Source organism: Lepisosteus oculatus, unplaced genomic scaffold (assembly GCF_040954835.1).
Source record: "Lepisosteus oculatus isolate fLepOcu1 unplaced genomic scaffold, fLepOcu1.hap2 HAP2_SCAFFOLD_45, whole genome shotgun sequence".
NCBI lineage: Eukaryota > Metazoa > Chordata > Actinopteri > Semionotiformes > Lepisosteidae > Lepisosteus > Lepisosteus oculatus.
In genome coordinates, this window is record NW_027167988.1 from 1,268,262 (window position 1) to 1,287,178 (window position 18,917).

General features: G+C 44.8%; 7 non-coding genes across 7 annotated transcripts; 3 read left to right on the forward strand and 4 right to left on the reverse strand.

The window, feature by feature from the left end:
• Positions 1-930: 930 nt before the first annotated feature.
• Positions 931-1,001, reverse strand: trnag-gcc (transfer RNA glycine (anticodon GCC)). The gene has a single exon. It is a non-coding gene; the product is annotated as a tRNA-Gly (tRNA).
• A 4,704-nt stretch (positions 1,002-5,705) lies between these two features.
• trnat-agu (transfer RNA threonine (anticodon AGU)) lies at positions 5,706-5,779 on the forward strand. The gene has a single exon. It is a non-coding gene; the product is annotated as a tRNA-Thr (tRNA).
• Positions 5,780-7,278: 1,499 nt separating this feature from the next.
• LOC138229545 (U5 spliceosomal RNA) lies at positions 7,279-7,395 on the forward strand. The gene has a single exon (XR_011185955.1). It is a non-coding gene; the product is annotated as a U5 spliceosomal RNA (small nuclear RNA).
• A 230-nt stretch (positions 7,396-7,625) lies between these two features.
• Positions 7,626-7,767, forward strand: LOC138229476 (U4 spliceosomal RNA). The gene has a single exon (XR_011185887.1). It is a non-coding gene; the product is annotated as a U4 spliceosomal RNA (small nuclear RNA).
• A 3,546-nt stretch (positions 7,768-11,313) lies between these two features.
• Positions 11,314-11,384, reverse strand: trnag-gcc (transfer RNA glycine (anticodon GCC)). Its single transcript has one exon. It is a non-coding gene; the product is annotated as a tRNA-Gly (tRNA).
• A 213-nt stretch (positions 11,385-11,597) lies between these two features.
• trnas-uga (transfer RNA serine (anticodon UGA)) lies at positions 11,598-11,679 on the reverse strand. The gene has a single exon. It is a non-coding gene; the product is annotated as a tRNA-Ser (tRNA).
• A 704-nt stretch (positions 11,680-12,383) lies between these two features.
• On the reverse strand, positions 12,384-12,525 carry LOC138229498 (U4 spliceosomal RNA). The gene has a single exon (XR_011185909.1). It is a non-coding gene; the product is annotated as a U4 spliceosomal RNA (small nuclear RNA).
• Between the last annotated feature and the right edge of the window lie 6,392 nt (positions 12,526-18,917).

The window sequence follows — 18,917 nt, forward strand, 5'->3', positions numbered from 1 at the left end:
TAAAGGGTAATGAAAGGAATGCATATTCATGAGGAAGATTATACAGATATGCATGTGATAATCTTCCTTTTATCATGTAGATAACTTCCGCTTATTTTTACCATATTAAACATTGGAAATCCTCCCACTTGCATTTGTGACACTTGATTTTGGCTCCACCTAAGACACTCTTAAATCTTCAAACACTTTTCTCTTCTCCCGCAACACTCTTGTCTGTCGGCACTATGTGGCAGTGTTGCATGACAACCCCTCTCACCACGGAAAGGAACCTAACAGCTTTGGTAAGAGAGGAGAAGAGAACCTGGCCCGTACAGGGCTCGAACCCGCGACCTTGGCGTTATTAGCACCACGCTCTAACCAACTGAGCTAACCAGCCTCACGACTGTGCGCCTCTCTGTGCTGCAAAAAATCGAACTCAGGGAATTTCTTTTGTCCATTGAATAGAAAGCCGTGTAATTCAGTGTACGGGCTTTCTCGTGCAGTTTCATGGTTCTTGTAACCCAAATCCTACACTGGCCTGAAGTGCCCCCCCATTTCACAGCATTTTTCAGCTGATTTAAAATGTACCTAAAGGAGAAGCATTATTGAAGACCATCAATTACCAAGAGCTTTTGTCAAAGGTTTTGGTGGTCATTTTGAATGACCACAGAGCGCTGTGACCTCGGTTTTACATCTCATCCAAAAGACAGCGCCCTTTTACAACACAGCATCTCCGTCACTATACTGGGGCATTGGGACCTGCACAGACCTCAGGGTGAACGCCCCCCAGCCGGCACCATTAACACCGCTTCCAGCTGGAAGCTTTGTTTTTCCCTGTAGCTCACCCTAATCCGGGTACTGACCTGGCTCACACCTGCTTAGCTTCAGTGGGTTTTCAGTTGCGAGTTGCAAGGGGATGCAAGTGATGGAGCCGCTCGCTGCAAAAGCCACTGCATTGGCCGGGAATCGAACCCGAGCCTCCCGCGTGGCAGGCGAGAATTCTACCACTGAACCACCAATGCTCAGTGCCTGGGCCTTCAAAAAAGACGCTTTTTTGGTGCTCTGTGCAAAACGCGTCGACGACTGCTTCCAGCTGCAAAATGCCATTCGCGGACGCTGAAGAATTTATTTCCAAGGCAGCGGGTACAAGCGATTGGGCGTTTTAAAACCACCAGGAACAGCAAAGAGGCGCGCTTCTTTGCTTGCGCCAGAACACCGACGGGAGGCAGACAACGTAGTCGGCAGGATTCGAACCAACACGGGGAGACCCCAATGGATTTCTAGTCCATCGCCTCAACCACTCGGCCACGACTACAGCAAGCCCTGCCGCCGCTGCGTTCTTGCTACAATCTTACCTGGATCCCGAGGCGCCGGCGGAAGCCTATTTCAAAGTCGTTCTCCGTTTCAAAAAAACATTTCCAAAATACAAGCCTTGCAGACAGACACGCCTCAGAGGACTTAAGGGTGACTTCATGTCGGAATGATAAAGTCTCCCCGTCCGGACATGAAAATGCCACTTTGTTACACACAAAAAAAGAATCAACAACAGAGAAATGCCCACAAGCATTTGAAAAGTCGCACCACGTCGCACTTGAAATAGCTCTTACATTAGTGGTAGACGCAGGAATCGCCTTTTTATTTACGCTCTTACCAACGCGATGGAAAGCAAAACAAAGCAAAGCAGAGCAAAACAAAACGAACAAACGAAAACCCTCACGTCGCGCACTTGCATATAACGCCGTTACGTGCCCAAGCTGTATTGTACGTCATCCTAGCACTGCACCCCAGGGCGTACGGTATATGGGAACGAGCACACGCCACGAATCGTCTCGAATCACTCCCTACAGCTGTAAGGCGCCTTGAAGCGTGCACCCCCAACATTCTTCTTTGCGCATCTGTGAAAGGTAAACTCTTGAGCAAACTCTGAACCAGCTCTAAGGAAACTAATCTGATTAGACGTTACTTTGACTCATCTTTTTACGCTCAGTGCTGGATTGCTCAAACTCCAGCTAGGGTTAGGGTTAGCATTCCCACGCTACTTAGACACTTTGTTTACGCTCAGTGCTGGATTTTGGGAACTTCAGGAAGAGTGGGAATTTTCTCCTATCTGTCCATTCTGTTTTGTTTTGGAGACTCTTGGCTGCCTATGTTGTACAGTGCAGCGTGAAGGAAACATTTTCCAAAACTGTGTCAGCTCAAAAGTTGTAAGAAAACCTCTCCAGCTGCTTTAACTCTCTTCATTTTTGTCATTTAATGTGACACTCAATGTATAACTGGAGCCTCACATATGCAAATAGTGAGGCTCCAGTTCGACACCCAGTTCGACACCACTTTACAGTAAATGACAAAAGCATGGCAGACTGTGCCGGACCAGCAGATAACTTCCACTTATTTTTACCATATTAAACATTGGAAATCCAACCACTTGCATTTGTGACACTTGATTTTGGCTCCACCTAAGACACTCTTAAATCTCAAACACATTTTTCTTCTCCTGCAACACCCTTGTCTGTTGGCACTATGTGGCAGTGTTGCATGACAACCCACCTCACCATGGAAAGGAACCTAACAGCTTTGGTAAGAGGGGAGAAAGGGACCTGGCCCATACGGGGCTCGAATCCACGACCTTGGCATTATTAACACCACAATCTAACCAACTGAGCTAACCGGCCTCACGACAGTGGTCCTCTCTGTGCTGCAAAAAATCGAACTCAGGGAATTTCTTTTGTCCTCCTTTGAATAGAAAGCCGTGTAATTCAGTGTACGGGCTTACTTATAGAAAGTCTCTCGATTGTAAAACAAGTGTAAAAAACAAAACAAAGTGCAAACAGTGCATCAAGACAATGTACAAACAAACAATAGACAATGTGCAAGTAAACATGTAGACAGTTTGAATGTAAACAATACAGACGTGTAAACAATGACTGGAGATGTGCAATAGATAAGAAATCATAAAGAGGTAGATGGTGATGGTGTAGGTGTGGCCTGAGGGAGATGGCTAAATGTGTTCGCCAGTCTCACGGCTTGTTGTTAGAAACTATTGAAGAATCTAGTGGTAAGTGTCCGTATGCTCTTATATCTCTTGCTTGAGGGCAGTGGGGTGAAGAGCTCATGCCCGGGATGGTGACTGTCCTCTGTGATGGCCAGAATTCTACCACGACAGCGGTCCTCATAGAGCTGTTTAATCTCGGTGAGACCGCAGCCGATGATCTTCTGGGCCACATTCTCTGCAGTGCCTTTCTTTCTCGCGAAGAGGTGTTGCCATACCACACGGTGATCCTGTTGGTGAGGACGCTATCGATAGTGCAGCGGTAGAAGTTCACCAACACATGTATTGGCATCCCCCATCACTTGAGGCACCTCAAGAAATAAAAGCGCTGCTGAGCCTTCTTCATGATAGAGTCAGTGTTCACAGTCCAGGTTAGATCTTTAGAGATGTGAATTCCCAAAAACCTAAAGCTGGTGACTGTTTCCACTTCCGTTCCATCAATACTGAGTGGGCTGTGAGTGTATGGCCTGTGTCTCCGAAAGTCCACTATTAGCTCTTTGGTTTTCTTTATGTTCAAGTCCAGGTTATTGCTATGACACCACCTAAGCAGCTGTATAACTTCATCCCTGTAAGTGGACTCGTCATCATCACTGATCAGTCCTATTATAGTGGTGTCATCGGCAAACTTAATGATGCGGTTGTTGCTTTGTCTTGCCGTGCAGTCGTGAGTAAATAGGGAGTACAACCTTGGACTCAGACAGCAGCCTTGTGGGGTTCCAGTGCTCAGGGTGAGTGGTGTTGATGTTTTATTGCCTATCCGCACCACCTGTGGTCTCTCGATAAGAAAGTCCAGCAGCCAGTTGCAGACAAAATTGCACAGACCAGATTTCGAGTCCATCGCCTTAACCACTCGGCCACGACTACAGCGAGCTCGCCGCCGCCGCATTCCTCCTATAATCTAACACGGAGTGCAAGGTGGCTGCGGAAACTTTTTCAAAGTCGCTCTCTGTTAAAAAAAAATAAATACCTTTGACAAAATATGTGCCGGCAGATAGACACGCCTCAGAGGGTTTAAGGCTGGCTTCACGTTCAGATGATAAAGTCTCCCCGTCCAGATGTCAAAATGCAACTTTGGCAGACAGAACAAACATCAACAAACCACAAATGTGGACAAGGATTTTACAAGCTGCACCACACTGCACTTTCAAAAGCATTTACATTCGTTTTAGACGCAGGAATTGCCTTTGATTTGCGCGCTTATGAACGCCATAGAAAACGAAACAAATCTAAAGCCCTCAGCTCTTGCACTTGATTATAATGCCATTACGTGTCGAAGCAATAATTTACGTCATCCTACCACTGCAACACGGGGAATAGAGGGAAATGAGCACACGCTACGAATTGTCTCAATCACTCCCTAGAGTCGTAAGGTGCATTGAAGGGTGCACCCCATCATTAATCGTTGCGACTCTGTGAAAGGAAAGCTCTTGAGCAGTCTTTGAAACAGCTCGGATGAAACACTTGATTGCTTCCATGTGCATCTGGAGCTCATTTCTTATTTTCACTTCACGCCGCCCAAAGCATTTCTAAAACAGAAGATTCGCGTTTGGGAATGCGCCCTGCCCTACAAATAAAACAGGTCTACGGGTCTGAAACCTGCTCCACCGAAAACAGCTCTGTTGCGCTTTTGATCAAAGGGAGATTCGCTGTTCTTACTTTTGGATGAGAAAACACCCAAAGGGGCTTTTTGGAGCTGGATTCCAACCAGCATCCTAAAGTTTCGGTATCCTTTACAGTCCTCTGTTCAGTCGACAAGGGACAGAAGGGGGCAGCTTTCCTCACACATACAGTGCAATGTACTGTAGTGTTCCTGTTCATTGAATTCGCAATTCTGCATCAGACCTCTAACTCGTTTCCTTAGCTTGGATTTAAGCCACGAAGCAGGCTTCTACTGTATAAACGTCTAGAGGAATCCCAAACTATTTGAGAGGCCATCATCCCAGGGGGAACTGACAAAGTCTATCCCTAAACACCTAGCGCAGTCTCTCGAGAGACTGTCAAAAAACGCTTTCTCCATTTGCGTTGCAAGTAAGTGAAAACGCGGTCTCAACCCAGAGCCACTTGGCAGCAGCAGAACGTAAACACTGTTACTGCTCAAAACCGACGTTAGCCTACTATATCATGTTCAGCCACCGCTAGAAAATCTATGGCTCTAGTACCGGAGCAAACGACAGGAGGGCCAACATCAAACGGGCACACGTGTCAGACATGGAGAGCGACAAGGATGGGATTCAAACCCATGTATGCAGAGCACAATGAAATAGCAGTCCATCGCCTTAACCACTCGGCCACCTCGTCGAGGAAACTGGGCTGTCCAGACACGGGTTGGCACGCTCCAGATGATCTTTTTCTTTTTTTTCCCTCGTACTCAAGGGTCCTTTTCCTGTTCCACATGCGATTTCAACATTTTCCTTGGGAGATGTCAAGCCAGCAAGCCACTGCTGTGGTTCAGTGGCCAGTGTGGAGTTCAGTGGCCCTGTTGTACACAGAAAGCACATTGAGCTCCTTGGACATGAAAAGTTCCAGATAAAAGCCATTTGTCATCCTTTCTCTTGGTGTCGATGTTGCTATTGTATGTAAAGGTGGCAACTTGCTCAGTGAGCAGGCGGAGCACACACCGAATGCAGATGTGTCTGAGTGGTGTGTCCAAGTGGCTGCAAAAGGACAGCACTCCCGGGGCGCCGTGGCTTAGTTGGTTAAAGCGCCTGTCTAGTAAACAGGAGATCCTGGGTCCGAATCCCAGCGGTGCCTTTTTTTGTTCTGTCTTCTCGAACAGAACTGGTCATTATGGACAACCGCCTACGGCTAGACTTAATTAAATGCAAGTATTCATTTCCTATCTTTAACGCGACTTGTTTTTCTTAAAATGGATGCAACTTGCAAAACATGAAATACAAACCTTGCTAATCAGCGCTAGCGGCTGGCAAAAAAAAAAGAAGTCAGCAATGTTTTTTTCTTTAACCTTAACCCTGCTAATGGAGAAGAGTTAAACGACCGAGTCTATGCAGCTTAAACGGTGCGCACGTCGGGTTCTTAGCTGAAAGGGTGGTAAATCACGCTAACCCTAGTCCTTAATCTTTTAAAGAGGATAAAAAATTGAACCTAGTCGCCACATCCTGTTCAATGATAAAAAGGTAACATCTATCCTCGCTCCAGAGTAAATCTCACGTTGAGGGCATATTTTTTTTTCACTTTACCGTGAGTCGGGCTCGGCTGCACAGAGGAGAGAGCAGAGCAATGAGGTCACGGGGACAGGGGAGTCACACGCTGGCAGTTTGAATACGCGGAAGATCACTGAGGGATCCACAGTATATGGACCCTCCGTGCGCCATCAGTCCGTTCTTAAAAATGTGTCCTTCCGAGCCACATAAATTGCACTTTGGCAGCATTGAACAGTCAGAGGCTAAATGTCCCTGTTTGCCACAGGTCTTGCAGCATTTCACAGTGCAGGACGATGCCAGGTGTCCCACAGCACCACAGCGCCGACACACCTTTGGTTGTCCCACATAAAAAACATAGCCATTGCAGGCGCCCAGCCGGATTGTAGAGGGCAGGTGCCTTAAGCCTCCATTTACATTGTCCGGTAGCAAGCGAACCTCGAATTTCCTTGCTCCTGTTTTTATACCGTCAACATCTCTAACCTCAGTTCCATGGTGGACGGTGCAGTACTGCTTAAGCCAGGTGTGAATGTCCTCCGTCTTTGCCAGTTCCGAGAACATAACAACATGCACCGTTTTCCTCTCTCTCTGTGTCAGAGGCTGCAAGTTGATCTTCTCAAGAGCAGGAACTTTCCCTCTTTTTGCCTCAAACACATCCACACATTGTTCAAACAGAGAATAGGTAGCAAAAACAACCTCAAATGCTTTCTGACCTGGGAGAGCGAAGATGAAATCCAAGTGCCGAGGTTCAAAGCCAAGTTCCTTCTGTAACACTTTTCTGCTGAACTGCATACGATCCATGAAGAGGTCATCCAAAAGCTCAAAACGTACAGCATTCTTGCGGGATCCAAAGGTTGCCATCTCAAACTGCAAAACAAACACTGCTTCCACAAAACAAGAAAACAATCCAACTACTCCAACTACAGGCTGATCAAGGTATCTCCCCTGCCAGGTAAGCCGAGAGCCGCAGACGATGAGCCCGGAGCTGAACGGGCCCCACTGGCTCGTTTGTAAGGCCAGGTGCATTGCCAACCACGACCGGCAGGGCAGAGGCCTTGAAGGCGGCCTGGGCTCCTGCAGCTGTCCAGCCACGCACTCTGGTTTCTCTTCATCTCGTACAAATCTTTTGCCTTTTACTAAAGATTTCCATGGAGAGGAGCATGAATGAGTTCCATACAATTTTTGTGCTTCCCTGCCTTCGGGTGGGGCGCAGCTGGGCTGGTCATAGAGAGAAAACAAAACCGCTCACAATCGCTCTTATTACGGTGACTGTGGCCATCTGCTCTGCGAGTCCTCGGTCTCCGCCTGTCTGATTGGCGCTCTTTTCTTTGGGGGGCGGGAAGTGTCCTGCCGCAAATATGAAGCGTTACAGCAACGACATGCCATGAGACGATTGATAACGATTTCCATAGGATCCCCGCGGTTGCCTGGCAACCGTCAGCTTTGCGCAGTGGCAGTATCGTAGCCTGTGAGGTTTAGCCGAGGCGCGATTATTGCTAGTTGAAAATTTTTCCCAATACCCCGCTTCCGCCGGTTTGCAATACAATCGGCAAAAGCAATTTTTGACAGTCTCGTCAGAGACTGAGCAAGGTGTTTAAAGACAGATTTTGTCATGGTAACATCATGGTAGAAAGAAACAAGCTTGTTACGTCTCAAAAGAAATGTCTTTAGCTCTTTCAGCGTTATGCAGAGAACAGCGTCTGTCGAGATCACTTTTGAGTCAGCGCGAAACGCCGTGTGCTGTCAGTTTGATTTCATATTGCTCGTAGCGGCGCCCGGCTTTTGTCTGTCAAACGTTAGGTTGCGCTTCTTCATGCTGCATCGTCGACATGAGTGGAGCTTTTTAAACGTCTGTACTTACTGCGCCCCATAAGAAATCGTTTGTCCCCGTTCAAAAGAGATTGTGCGATGTCCTGCAGCGTTCGCAAAGCAAACCTTTGACATTTTGAAAAGAGGAATTTATTCTGCTTCCTGTGCGTGCAGTAGTTACAAACTTGAACGTCTTTACACGATCTGCTGCAGTTTTCAGTGGGCGGGCTTTGTCAGATGGCTTGGAAAAACGCACTGTGTTTCGGCTCGGGAAACATCATGAGTAGTGTCCTGCATGTTTTCTGTGTATAGCTGTCTTTTAACGCATACAGAATTCATTCGAGATCATTGATTTCTCCAATTAACAAGGGGCCCTTAAAGGATGAGTCAAAGTAACGTCTAATCGGATTAGTTTCCTTAGAGTTGGTTCACAGTTTGCTCAAGAGTTTACCTTTCACAGATGCGCAAGGAAGAATGTTGGGGGTGTATGCTTCAAGGCGCCTTACAGCTGTAGGGAGTGATTCGAGACGATTCGTGGCGTGTGCTCGGTCCCATATACCGTACGCCCCGGGGTGCAGTGCTAGGATGATGTACAATACCGCTTGGGCACGTAACACCGTTATATGCAAGTGCGGGAAGTGAGGGTTTTCGTTTGTTCGTTTTGTTTTGCTCTGCTTTCTTTGTTTTGCTTTCCATCGCGTTGGTAAGAGCGTAAATAAAAAGGCGATTCCTGCGTCTACCACTAATGTAAGAGCTATTTCAAGTGCGACGTGGTGCGGCTTTTCAAATGCTTGTGGGCATTTCTCTGTTGTTGATTCTTTTTTTGTGTGTAACAGAGTGGCATTTTCATGTCCGGACGGGGAGACTTTATCATTCCGACATGAAGCCACCCTTAAGTGCTCTGAGGCGTGTCTGTCTGCAAGGCTTGTATTTTGGAAATGTTTTTTTGAAACGGAGAACGTCTTTGAAATAGGCTTCCGCCGGCGCCTCGCGATCCAGGTAAGATTGTAGCAAGAACGCAGCGGCGGCGGGGCTTGCTGTAGTCGTGGCCGAGTGCTTAGGGCGATGGACTAGAAATGCATTGGGGTCTCCCCCCGCAGGTTCGAATCCTGCCAACTACGTTGTCCACCTCCTGTTGCTGTGTTCCGGCGCAAGCAAAGAAGCGCTGTTCCTGGTGGTTTTAAAACGCCAAATCGCTTGTACCCGCTCCCTAGGAATTAAGTTCTAAAGCGTCCGCGAATGGCATTTTGTAGCTGGAAGCAGATGTCGACGATTTTTGCACAGAGCACCAAAAAAGCGTCTTTTTTGAAGGCCCAGGCACTGAGCATTGGTGGTTCAGTGGTAGAATTCTCGCCTGCCACACGGGAGGCTCGGGTTCGATTCCTGGCCAATGCTTCCATCCTCTTGCAACTCGCAACTGAAAACCCACTGAAGCTAAGCAGGTGTGAACCAGGTCAGTACCTGGATGAGGGTGAGCTACAGGGAAAAACAAAGCTTCCAGCTGGAAGCGGTGTTAATGGTGCCGGCGGGGGGGCGCTCACCCTGAGGTCTGTGCGGGTCCCAATGCCCCAGCATAGTGACGGAGACGCTGTGTTGTAAAAGGGCGCTGTCTCTTGGATGAGATGTAAAACCGAGGTCACAGCGCTCTGTGGTCATTAAAAATGACCACCAAAACCTTTGACAAAAGCTCTTGGTAATTGATGGTCTTCAATAATGCTTCTCCTTTAGGTACATTTTAAATCAGCTGAAAAATGCTGTGAAATGGGGGGTCACTTCACGCCAGTGTAGGATTTGGGTTACAAGAACTATAAAACTGCACGAGAAAGCCCGTACACTGAATTACACGGCTTTCAATTCAAAGGAGGGCAAAAGAAATTCCCTGAGTTCGATTTTTTGCAGCACAGAGAGGATTGCTGTCGTGAGGCTGGTTAGCTCAGTTGGTTAGAGCTAATAACACCAAGGTTGTGGGTTCGAGTCCCGTACGGGCCAGGTCCTTTTCTCCTCTCTTACAAAAGCTGTTAGGTTCCTTTCCGTGGTGAGATGGGTTGTCATGCAACGCTGCTACATAGTGCCGACAGACAATTAAATGACAAAAATGAAGAGAATTAAAGCAGCTGGAAAGATTTTCTTACAACTTTTGAGCTGACACAGTTTTGGAAAAGGTTTTCTTCACGCTGCACTGTACCACATAGGCAGCCAAGAGTCTCCAAAACAAAACAGAATTGACAGTCATATAATGTCCATTAACCCCGGTTTTAAAAGCAGCATCATGTCTGCCATCATAAGAATATGAGTCCAATATTTTAGAATTAACCTTACCTGTGGTGTCTTTAATCCCTATTGCTCAATGCACGGTGAAAGCATTGCATACGTGTCTGACAATGAGGAATGACAGTCATTTGCCTGTTTCACAAATGATCGTATTTTACTAGAGATTCTGTTCGGGATTCAGATGTGCATTCGGACAGCAATCCCTTTCAAGAAATGATACGTTCTGGATGAGGTCAAAGGTGCTGGAACACTGTATTTAGGATGTGTTTGCAGTGATTGTGTGTCTCCTGCTTCAACGCAGTGATATATAGATGTGCTCCTGTAATTTATTGGTACATGCCCAGGGCAGTAAGCAGTCTGAGGATTTATTTCCAGACGGCATAGAGCAGTGAAGCAGTGAAGTAGTGCAACACGCTGGATCATTATATTATTAGAATCTATTCTACTTAAATTATTACATTATACACAACTTAACTTGAGCTAACCGGCCTCACGACAGTGCTCCTCTCTGTGCTGCAAAAAATCTAACTCAGGGAATTTCTTTTGTCCTCCTTTGAATAGAAAGCCGTGTAATTCAGTGTACGGGCTTTCTCGGGCAGTTTCATGTTTCTTGTAACCCAAATCCTACACTGGCCTAAAGTGCCCCCCCATTTCACAGCATTTTTCAGCTGATTTAAAATGTACCTAAAGGAGAAGCATTATTGAAGACCATCAATTACCAAGAGCTTTTGTCAAAGGTTTTGGTGGTCATTTTGAATGACCACAGAGCGCTGTGACCTCGGTTTTACATCTCATCCAAAAGACAGCGCCCTTTTACAACACAGCGTCTCCGTCACTATACTGGGGCATTGGGACCCGCACAGACCTCAGGGTGAGCGCCCCCCCGCCAGCACCATTAACACCGCTTCCAGCTGGAAGCTTTGTTTTTCCCTGTAGCTCACCCTCATCCAGGTACTGACCTGGCTCACACCTGCTTAGCTTCAGTGGGTTTTCAGTTGCGAGTTGCAAGGGGATGCAAGTGATGGAGCCGCTCGCTGCAAAAGCCACTGCATTGGCCGGGAATCGAACCCGAGCCTCCCGCGTGGCAGGCGAGAATTCTACCACTGAACCACCAATGCTCAGTGCCTGGGCCTTCAAAAAAGACGCTTTTTTGGTGCTCTGCACAAAACGCGTCGACATCTGCTTCCAGCTGCAAAATGCCTTTCGCGGACGCTGAAGAACTTATTTCCAAGGCATAGGGTACAAGGGATTTGGCGTTTTAAAACCACCAGGAACAGCAAAGAGGCGCACTTCTTTGCTTGCGCCGGAACACACCGACTGGAGGCGGACAACATAACCGACAGGATTCGAACCTGCGCGGGGAGACCCCAATGGATTTCAAGTCCATCGCCTTAACCACTCGGCCACGACTACAGCAAACCCCACCGCCGCTGCGTTCTTGCTACAATCTTACCTGGATCGCGAGGCGCCGGCGGAAGCCTATTTCAAAGTCGTTCTCCGTTTCAAAAAAACATTTCCAAAATACAAGCCTTGCAGACAGACACGCCTCAGAGGACTTAAGGGTGGCTTCATGTCGGAATGATAAAGTCTCCCCGTCCGGACATGGAAATGCCACTTTGTTACACACAAAAAAAGAATCAACAACAGAGAAATGCCCTCAAGCATTTCAAAAGCCGCACCACGCCGCACTTGAAATAGCTCTTACATTAGAGGTAGACACAGGAATCGACTTTTTATTTACGCTCTTTTCAAACTGTCAAAGGTTTGCTTTGCAAACGCTGCAGGACATCGCACAATCTCTTTTGAACGGCGACAAACGATTTCTTATGGGGCGCAGTAAGTACAGACGTTTAAAAAGCTCCACTCATGCCGACGATGCAGCATGAAGAAGCGCAACCTAACGTTTGACAGACAAAAGCCGGGCACCGCTACGAGCAATATGAAATCAAACTGACAGCACACGGCGTTTCGCGCTGACTCAAAAGTGATCTCGACAGACGCTGTTCTCTGCATAACGCTGAAAGAGCTAAAGAGCGTTTCTGTTGAGACGTAACAAGCTCGTTTCTTTCTACCATGGTGTCACCATGACAAAATCTGTCTTTAAACAGCTTGCTCAGTCCCTGACGAGACTGTCAAAAATTGCTTTCGCCGATTGTATTGCAAACCGGCGGAAGCGGGGTATTGGGAAAAGTTTTCAACTAGCAATAATCGCGCCTCGGCTAAACGTCACAGGCTACGATACTGCCACTGTGCAAAGCTGACTGTTGCCAGGCAACCGCGGGGATCCTATGGAAATCAACATGGTTCATGATTAGGTTTATGAGCAATCTAATTACTTATTCGTTTAAAACGCTATATAAAATAAAGTTTATTATTAATTTGCTGGACAGAGCTGTGAACATTATTATGCATAACGCTCGGTTAAAAGCAAAGGAGATTGTCTGTTATAGTGGACATAAAAACAAGAGTTCGCTGGCATTATATCCTAGAAGACACAGACTGGAGCCAGACCAGGAGAATGCTCGCAGCGTAAAAGAAAATGTCTGATGAACTAGGGATTGGACAGTTTCCAAGTGCTTGTACAATCGATGGAAATGTTCAAATAAATGTGCAAAAGAAATAAACAAAATAATCATTTATTTCTTTGTCATATTGGCTAGCTAATGTCCTCTCTTTGCTAGTTAGTGGCTGTGTTTCTGCGTTGGGTAGCAACGGGTGACTGTTCTCAGGTGGAAGATGTAAAGAGTTTAATTTTCATGTTAAATAATTTTTTAAAATTAAAATTCATTCTATACAGCAATCGCATATTTGGGTACCGTTTCATAAAACTTTCATGCTTAAAATGTTTAGGGAGAAATGGAAGACTGGTGTGTATTTTTTCTTTAAACTACCAAGACCAGCCATACACAGTACAGTTTATGTACATACAGTAATGTTTATGTTCCTAAATTAATATCGTTTATGACCTTCAGATGCGTTATGCTCCTCTTCTTTTTATGCTCAGCTACTAAAATTTCCCTTTAGTGGTAAAATCCATATAAATATTCAAAACTAAGCGGATTGAAATGTGCACATTAAATGATTAAATCTTTTCACTACCAACCAATGCACCACGAGTGCCCCTGTCGGTCATTTTGGCCAGCCAATCACTTACCGCGGTGCCCTCCGGTGCCCTGCAGTGGCTTGTGGGTAGGTTACTGTACCGCGGGTTTTTACCGCGCATTTTGAATGGCTGCATCTGTATGATGTTATATGATGGTTTTTTTTCAAATTTTAAATGATCATTTTTCATGGAGCTTTGAAGGGGATAAATTCAGCCTCTTTAGCCAGGCCAGAGCTCCAGGAGCCTGTGTAGGATTCTAGCTTTCTCCCCTTGCAGGCATCGGGCACAGAGAACCTCATGGTTTTCCTAAAAATCTTTTTTTTTGTATTCCTTGTTGTTCAAAACTTAATTCTAAACACTTTTAATTAGAAATTATATTACAAATAGTGCAAAAAATGACTAATTTCACAAAAAATAATGTAATATAAAACAGATGTTTTTAACTTTATTGTAGTGTTTTAGAAACTAATATGTCTTCAAAAATGGTTATTTTTCACTCCTAGGAATGAAAGCTGTTGTTATATGATGTTTATTTTCAAATTTTGAAAAATCAAAGTATTCTAGCTTTCTCCCCTTGCAGGCATCGGACACAGAGAACCTCATGGTTTTCCTAAAAATCATTTTTTATGTTTCCTGGTGTTTCAAACTTAGTTTTAATTTGTTATTATGTTAAAAACAGGGTAATAAATTTCTAATTGGACTATAAATAATGTCATATTGTCTGCTATAAAAGTGATGTTTTCAACTCTATTGTAGAGATTCTAGAAACAACTAATAGAGAATTGAAATAAAAAAGGGCATAAGAAGACATTACCAACAACGACCACAAGATGGAGATATTGTCTAGTAATTACCAACAACGACCACAAGATGGAGATATTATCCAAAGAGGCAAGAGGGCAAAGCCGCGATAAGGTAAAATCATTTTTTGAAAGAGATTGCTGTCAGAATGCACATCCGTATCCCAAACAGAATCTCTAGTAATATATGATCATTTGTGAAACAGGCAAATGAGTGTCTGCTACAATATGATTGCTACATATCTGCATTTGTTGGTTTTTAAGGAGTAAGAGTGGAGGGGGTTTAAACCTGCGATCCAGTGTGTTGAAGTATTTCACAACACTACCCCTAGCACATCTGGAAATAAATCCTCATAATGATTATTGCCCTGGGCATGTACCAAAAAATCAGTGAGCATATATATATATCACTGTGTTGAAGCTAGAGACACAGAATAACTGCAAACACATCCTAAATACAGTGTAGTTCAGGTGGGTAGCTGCGTCAGCATGCGTAGGCTACAAAGGAACAAGTAATAGGTTTATTCCATGCTGAAAAAAAGAAGAAAGAGAACACAATGTTTCGGCCATGGAGCCTTCTTCAGGTGTGAGAGAGACAGGGCAGTAGGCAGAGGTAAAGTAGCGGGAGAACAAAGGTTGGGAGGGTGGAGGAGTGAGAGGCGGGAGCAGGGGACAGAAAGAGAGGCCAATCAAGAGGTGTGAAGTCAGAATGGGTGCAGAGAGGTGTGAAATGAAACTTCCAATGAATGGAGAAAATTTAAAAGAACAGTAGTCTGTCATTAAGGGAAGGGAGAATGTGTGATCCTAGCTGCAGAATAATTTTAGTTTCGGTGGTCTTTCTGATGTATGAGTTCGGAAAACCGTTTTTGAGAACACAGACGGAGAGATTAGAGTGGTCGGGGCCGTCAGAGGTGAAATGAGAAACAATGGGCTTGGAGAGATCTTTAATCTTCACAGCCCTGACATGTTCTCTGAAGTGGTCTCCGAGTCTCCTTCCTGTTTCTCCAATGTAGATGGCTGGACATTTACTGCAAGAGATACAGTAAATGAGGTTGCTGGAAGTACAAGATGCTGTCTGGGTGATCCGGAATTGTCCTGAGGGGCCTTGAATGAGTGTGGTGGTGGCTGTGTACTTGCAGGTGATACAACGAGCTCTGTTGCAAGGGAAAGTGCCTGGTGTGGATGGTTGTTGAGGGCGGTCAAGGGAGCTGTGAACAAGGAGGTTACGCAGATTAGGTGGTCAGCGATATGAGATGATAGGGCGATCAGAAAAGAGGGCCCCAATGGAGGGATCATCCTGTAGGATGGAAAAGTTGTGGTTAATGGTCCTGGGGATAGGAAGTGTGTTAGGGTGGTAAGGAAGCACCAAAGGAATGCGGTTGTTACGGCGGGAGTTCCTGATCGGGTTGATGGTCCAGGGGGTGTTTTTGGCTCGGGCAAGGGCCCTGTCAATCACACTGCTGGGGTATCCTCTATTGATGAAAAATGAGTACATTTCGAGGGCTTGGTTCTCGAAGTCGATGTCATCGCTGCATAGTCGTCGTAACCTAAGGAACTGTGAAAAAGGAAGAGAGTTTTTAGTATGGTTGGGGTGAAATGAGCTGTACAGGAGGTGAAATGGTGCAGGAAGAACTCAAGCTGATCGCTGGAGCATGTGGCGGCACCGACGCAGTCATCAATATATCACTTGTAGAGGTCAGGGACATAGCCAGTGTAGGAAGCGAAGAAGCGTTCTTCTACCCAGCCGACAAAAATATTGGCATAGCTGGGTCCCATTCTGGTGCCCATGGCCACTCCACTGACCTGTTGGTAAAAAAGATTATTGAAAGAGAATGCGTTCAGTGTGAGGACCAATTCTGCAAGGCGTACCAGGGTGTGGGTGGGTGGATCAAGCACTGTGCGTTTGTCCAGCGTGTGCTTGAGGGCTGTAAGGCCGTCATTATGGGGAATGACGGTGTACAGAGATGTGATGTCCATGGTAAAAATGTGGCATTCGGTACCCTGAAATTGGAAATCATTGAAAAGTTGGAGCGCGTGGTTGGTGTCTTTGATGTATGAGGGAAGATCTTCAACCAGCGGTCTCATGATGCTTTCGAGAAAGGCTGAGATGTAAGTAGTTGGACAGTTACATGTTGATACGATGGGGCGTCCAGGGGTGTCCGGTTTGTGGATTTTGGGGAGGAGGTAAAATTGAGATACTTGTGGATGTTCCATGATGAGCCGGTTCGCCTCCTGGGGGAGCTCGTTACTGCTGATAAGAAGGGAAATGGTGGATACCACTTCCTTTTGGTAGTCAGTGGTAGGGTCCTGTTGGAGAGGGAGGTAGGCAGAAGTGTCAGTTAGTTGTCTAGAGGCTTCAAAGATATATAGATCCTTACGCCACACCACAACAGCACCTCCTTTGTCCGCTGGTTTGATGACGATATCATCCCTGTTGCGGAGAGACTGGAGCACCTGATTTTCTCCTTGGGTGAGGTTAGACCTATGTTTACTGGGTATAGAGAGTGCCTTGGGAGCTTGATTAGTGCATTGGTTGATGAAATAATCAACTGGTGGAAAACGGCCAGAGGAGGGAGTCCAACAGCTCTGTTTGGGATTAATGTTGTTAATGACATCAATAACCGGGTTATAAAGGAACAAGTAACAGTGTTCCTGCACCTTTGACCTCATCCGGAATGTATCGTTTTTTTAAAGGGATTGCTGTCAGAATGCACAACTGAATCCCAAATAGAATCTCTAGTCAAATATGATCATTTGTGAAACAGGCAAATGAGTCTCTCAGGTGCCCATTGCTCATTTTCAGACACATTTATGCAATACTTTCACCATGCGTTGAGCAATAGGGATTAAAGATACCAGAGGTAAGTGATTCTGAGGTGCAACACATCAGCGATACAGCTAGGCATTTGAAATGCGTGGTTTGAGAGCCCTTCAGGGAACACCGTACCCTAAAGGTACCAGAAGTCCACTAGTATAAGCATTAAGTCACTGTCACCCCTGTTACAATGTGATTGCTACATATCTTCATTTCTTTGGTTTTTAAGGAGTAAGAGTGCAGGGGGTCTAAATCTGCGATCCAGTGTGTTGAAGTATTTCACAACACTACCTGTAGCCTGTCTGGAAATAAATCCTCATTCTGATTGTTGCCCTGGGCATGTACCAATAAATCACTGAGCATATATATATATAGCACTGTGTTGAAGCTAGAGACCTGTATGTAATAATATGATGCTAAAATGTTATTTTCACATATATTAATGTAATAAATTATTGCTAATGCTTTATAAACAAATCTAATTTAAATAAAAGCTTAAGTTTTGTATTTATCTTGTTCCATAGAACATGATTTTCTTTGTATTTCATGCCCAAAAAAGTGTCCAAATGACGCACTACATGATATAAGGAAGATTATCACATGCATATCGGTATTATCTTTCTTATGAAAATGCATTCCTTTCATTACCTTTTACTTTTTAAAATGAACTCAAATTGTGCATAATGTAATAATTTCAGTAGAATAGATTCTAATAATATAATGATCCAGTGTGTTGCACTACTTCACTGCTTCACTGCTCTATGCCGTCTGGAAATAAATCCTCAGACTGCTTACTGCCCTGGGCATGAACCAATAAATTACAGGAGCACATCTATATATCACTGCGTTGAAGCAGGAGACACACAATCACTGCAAACACATCCTAAATACAGTGTTCCATCACCTTTGACCTCATCCAGAACATATCATTTCTTAAAAGGGATTGCTGTCCGAATGCACATTCGAATCCCAAACAGAATCTCTAATAATATACGATTGTTTGTGAAACATGCAAATGACTGTCTCAGGGGCCCATTCCTCATTGTCAGACACATGTATGCAATGCTTTCACCGTGCATTGAGCAATAGGGATTAAAGACGCCACAGGTAAGGTTAGATGTCATGTTCTATGATCATTTCTTTCAGCATTAGGGACTAAATGTATGATGCTTAAATGTTATTTTCACATATATTAATGTAATAAATGATTGCTTATGCTTTATAAACAAATCTAATTAAAATAAAAGCTTAAGTTTTGTATTTATCTTGTACCATAGAACATGATTTTCTTTGTATTTCAAGCCCACAAAGTGTCCAAATGACGCACTACATGATATAAGGAAGATTATCACATGCATATCGGTATTATCTTTCTTATAAAAATGCATTCCTTTCATTACCTTTTACTTTTTAAAATGAACTCAAATTGTGTATAATGTAATAATTTAAGTAGAATAGATTCGGGTAGGAAATATAGAGTCATGATGTTTATGGCTGACATCATTTCACATGGGTGAATTTTAAGCTAAGAAATAAAAACATTTACAATGAAGATACCATTGCTTAATTTTTAATGCCTTTAAAAAATAAATACCTCCTGAGAATAATTTGCCACTCCCAGATCCTTGGTAAGGTACTGTTTGAATCCAATCAGGAGAGGAGCATCCAGGGAGTGCTTTCTATAGAGTCCAGCTTGGGCCACTCTCTTCCGGCCTGCTGATACTTTTTAACTACTCAGGGCCTGTAAGGATATAAAACACCGGTTTAAACATTTTATACCTATAAGTCAAATTAGAAATTTAGTAAAAAATAGATACATCTGAAAAATAAAAAGTCTTACTGCTGATAGAGTTCTTCAGAGCTCACATCTTCCCCTTCCTTATCCGCTTCTGTTTCAGTTTCTAGAGGAGCCTCTGGCATCTCTTCCTCCTGG